Source organism: Clupea harengus, chromosome 15, assembly GCF_900700415.2.
Source record: "Clupea harengus chromosome 15, Ch_v2.0.2, whole genome shotgun sequence".
Lineage (NCBI taxonomy): Eukaryota > Metazoa > Chordata > Actinopteri > Clupeiformes > Clupeidae > Clupea > Clupea harengus.
This window is the reverse complement of record NC_045166.1, coordinates 19264910-19269909: the sequence shown is the minus strand read 5'-3', so window position 1 is coordinate 19269909 and position 5000 is coordinate 19264910.

The following is a 5000-nucleotide window of genomic DNA, read 5'->3' as shown; positions in this document are numbered from 1 at the left end:
TGTGTGTGTGTGTGTGTGTGTGTGTGTGTGTGTGTGTGTGTGTGTGTGTGTGTGTGTGTGTGCGTCGGTAGATACCTGCTCCATGAGTGGTAGATCAGACAGAGAACAGAGAGGTCATCTGCCTGCTGAGATGTGATGAGTTGCCAAGGGTGGGAAAAAACAGATAGGGCTCAGTAGGGCAGACAAAGAATAAATTACAGATTGGCTAAACCTTTCTCTTCTTCTTTCTACCTATCTATCTTCTGTCTAACTTGTATTTGTTCTATCTAACTTAGGTGTTTGACAGAATCAGTGCAACGTAATAGGAAATGCTTAACTATACAGTATTGTCTTTCTAATACCTACTTCTGCGTAGAGTATTTTCCCATAGTTTCAGAAAAGAATGGGAAAAAAGCCCAATTCATTTTAATGTCAGTTGGCAGAAACAACAGAAACCACCACAGACGTCATCAGCAGCAGCACGTCAGACACAGGGGGGTTACCAACCCTTTTCAACTCCGCTGCCGTCAGAAGAAAGGCTCTTCTTAGAGATTATTTATGTTTTTGTGGATGTCTCAAAGGAGAGAGAACAGCCTCTTTTAACTCTCCTCCCTGTCAGGCTGGTGGTAAGCCTCAAGTTTGTGCTGTCAGAAACTAAAAAAAAAACACTGATGTAAGAGTTCACAAGTGGTTACAGTCTACCCTCCCAAACTAATGTGTGGGTCGCCAAGGGTAACAGACTTTATTTCAAATAAAGAATGCATTCATTTATTCCGAAACCATGTAACCATGTATAATGCCCTTTGATGTTTACTAAGGGAGTTTTATATAAGTGAAGTTCCAAAGATTTTTAGATGGACACAATGACACTACTACCACTTTAAGAAGAAATAAGACAGGTAGTCCCTACAAGTAATCAGTTTTATTTTACTGCAATTAATCACTGCTACAATTCATAAATAAATTGAGATGACTACAACCTGCTACAACTCATAAATTAATTGAGATGAATACAACCTCCTACAACTCATAAATGAATTGAATGAACATAAAGGATCTTCTTTATACACACGTTATAAGTCCTGTGCTCCATACATGCCCAATCTCAGGAGTACCAAAGAACACACACAGAAGGTAGGTTTGGTGTCCATGTAAACACGTCCAGTCTGGTTGCCATAGCTGCTAAAAACAAAGCTAAAGCGGTGCTTATTACTGTGTTAAAATCTGAACATGAAGTCTATTATTTGCAGGCACTCTATTTCACATTTGTTCATTTGGTGTTTATATCCTAAGCGATTTAATATTGTAGACATTTTTGTTCTGTTACTGTAATATGTGTGCCAGTTGACCAACATGAACACTTTACTCCTGTTGGTGCCTCAACCTCAGTTTGAACACATTCTGGTGTCCACCATGCAAATGTGTCCTCTCTCAATCTGGTTACAAAAGGCTGCAGCAGCTTCCGATCTTCACTTCTCTTCACATCAGTCGACAGAAAAAAAGAGAAAAGGACACACACCCAAAGAACAGAGATGCTGGGCTACAGTCATGAAAATGTAAATTGATGAAAATGAATAGCCGCATTCTCCAATTACTCTAAAACGTAATATTTAATATTTAATACCGATGTTTCGGGTGTTTGCCTTCTTCAGGGTATGGTCTTTAAATCAATGGTCAGCTCTCTTTACTCTTTACTCAGCTCTCTGACCTGAAGAAACGCCTGAAAACACATCAGGGCTTTTTCTCCTTAATGACTCCTTCTTCTTTGCGACTCTCTGATTTGAAGCATCTGTTTTACTTGGCCCAAACTTCTCTGCCTTCCGGACTTGAGCTTGTTACTGATGAGTATTGCACTTTCAGGGTGGATCTTTTCAGCATTATGAAATTCTTGGTATTTTGCCATCCAAAATCTCCCTTCCGATCTCCTTGCATCGCTATTCGCTCATTAGCAGTTGCGTAACTCAACTCAGCCCCTTTTTCTCTGCAGCCAATCAGGAGTCACTAGCAATTATTGGCCTCTGTCCTTATTCTGCATCTTATGTCTGCACCTTCAGGAATGTAGGGATGTGACATTATGCATACATTTTGTTAAGTTGTAAATGATAAAACAGGTGTTTAAATGCTTTGGTTAAAAGAGTCTGCTTAATATCTCTTAACCTTAACTCATTAACCTTAACCTTAACATTTGTATTTGCAACTCCATCACCCTTTGCTCCGTAGCTAATCAGGCGTCTAAATACTAGGAAGTACTGTCCTCTGACCTCTTTTCTCTGTCTGCATCATCAGGCAAGAATGTAGGGGGTGACCTAATACTGTTGTTTACATTATGCACATTTTATTAAGTTTTAAAAACAATTTAGGTTTTGTAAGTAACTTTGGACAAAGGTGAGTACAGTGTCAGGCACTGGTAAGGGTCTTGACACAGTAAATATTGCGACTTTGCTATATTAGTAATGTAACGTTACCATGTCAGCATGTGAGAATGACTGTTATTCAACTGATTTTTCATTTAGATTCCCCTTAAAAGTTATTTAAAATATAATGTATTTTAATGTATTAATAACAGTTTGGACCAGGGTCGCAGCAGTTGCGGTGCGGTCGCACTTGGGCCTGTGGTTCTTGGGGGCCCGTAGCCGGGGCCAATAGACATATTTATGTCCCCCCTTTAAGTGCGTCTGACAGAAGTTTCTGACTCCAATTTCCGCCACCCAAACACGGTTGTGTTCAGTGAAGAACTGGTATTTCATTTTGGAGTGTCTCTAATGCTATCGAATCCCTTGAAAGGGTAAACTTATCTCCATCATGGTAGGTATTATTTGTGGGAAAAATTGTAACAATCTATAACAAAATGATATGCTTATCTTACATACACTATAGAAACTATTAAAAAACAATTCAATGAAATGAATGAGTTCTTATTTTCTTTGGTATTTTTGTCATATTCAGATTTGCAATGATTGCTGGGTAATATGTATGTTGTTGTCCAATGCCAAGTGTCTATTTGCTATATGCTATATATGCAGTTGAAAAGGCAAACTTATCTCCATCATGGTGGGTAGGATAGGAGTTGTGCACCAAACATTATTCCTATGTCCCTGTTGCAGCGGTCAGACAGACGTTTTGCCTGGTTATATAGCTCATTATTGCCTGCGAGCTAATGACCACTACAACAGGGACATAGCAATAATGTTTGGTGCACAACTCCTATCATTCAGGGCCTTCCTTAGAGCAGAGATTGCTCAGTAGTCCGCAGTCTCTCAATTTGCCGAAGATGCTGATTATGGATTATTACTCCGTGTGCACTGCCCTGCTATTGTTTCTGAGAGTGGCAACAGCCGAGCGACCCTTTTCCAAATTGAAACTTATTAAGACCTACCTGAGGAGAAGGAGAGGCTGAGTGGTCTGGCTATCCTGTCCATTGAAAAAGCAAATCACGCATCACCACCTTTCTGTTTGAAAGGCATTGTTTTGGCTTGCAGGTGTGCTGTGCCTCTGACTGTGCACAGTCAACTTGTCGGTCTTGACGTTCATATTGTACGCCTAAACTAGCTATATCGTATCGTCACATGATCAAATAGAGACTTTTTCATTGGACAACAACATACATATTAACCAGCAATCATTGCAAATCTGAATATTACAAAAATTCCAAAGAAAATAGAAACGTATTAATTTCATTGAATCGTTTTTTTAATAGTTTCTATAGTGTATGTAAGATAAGCATATCATTTTGCTATAGATTGTTACTATTTTTCCCACAAATAATACCTACCATGATGGAGACAAGTTTACCTTTTCAAGTGCCTAGATATCATTACACACTCTCCGAAATGTATTACCAGTTCTTTTCTGAACACATCCGTATTTGAGCTGTGGAAATTGGAGTCATGGACTTCTGTCAGATGCAGTTTAGGGGATGACATCAATTTAGACATAAATATGTCTATTGGCCTCGGCTACGGGCCCCCAAGAACCCTGGGCCCAGGTGCGACCGCGCCTGCTGCACCCCCTATAGTTGAGGCCCTGGCCCAAACTGTTATAAATACATTATACTATAAAGAACTTTTAAGGGGAATCTACATGACAAATCAGTTGAATAACAGTGTTATAATGAGAATTAAGCAGTTAAATAATGTTGTTTGCTTGGTATTTCTCAGTGAAATTGAATGGGATTTGATGTACAATAGACAACAACTGGATGTACATTTTACTCAAATATTTGTTTTCATAGCATAATGGTCATGCAAAATCAGCATAAATCCAATGTTAAATTTACTGGTTTACAATGTAATATTATACATTATAAAGTGTAAAAGGTACATATTGTTCTGTGAAGATGGTTATGGTTTGGCCGTATTTTTTACAGAATTATTCTGGCAACCACAGCTGCCAGTTTTTTCTAGTAAAAACAACAGGATTGGTTTTACAATGTACTATAGCAGTGATGTACATATAGCTAAAGTTCAATGTTGAATATACAGGTTTAAAATGTTAAATTGACATGCTGCTCTGTAAAGAGGTTTACAGGTGGATGTATTTTTTACAGGATTGTTCTGGCAACTCAGCTGCCAGTTTTTTCCCGTAAAAACAACAACCTTTTTTTCCCAGTGTATGTCATTTCTACAAAGAAATAAGCATAATCTTACTTTAAAATGAACAGTTGTATTTCGTTTAGTATTTTAACACCACCATGTTGTAATTCAAACTGCATTGAATTGCTTCTTGTATTACAGTTTGTTTTGTGTAAATTACAGCTATTTGTCATTTCTACAGAGAAATATGCATAATCTTACTTCAAAATTAACAGTTATATTTTGTTTAGTATTTTACCAAAAAGTGTTGTGAAATAAGCAATACTCTATTGTATTTATATTTAACGTTTTTTTATGTCATGATTTTATGGCATTTCAGTGTGAATTTTATGCACATTTTTTACAGTGTGCACACCCAAATATGCCTGACCTGGTTCATATACTTTCTTTTAAAAATGCTGTCCGCGATTCTAATCCAATACACTTTTT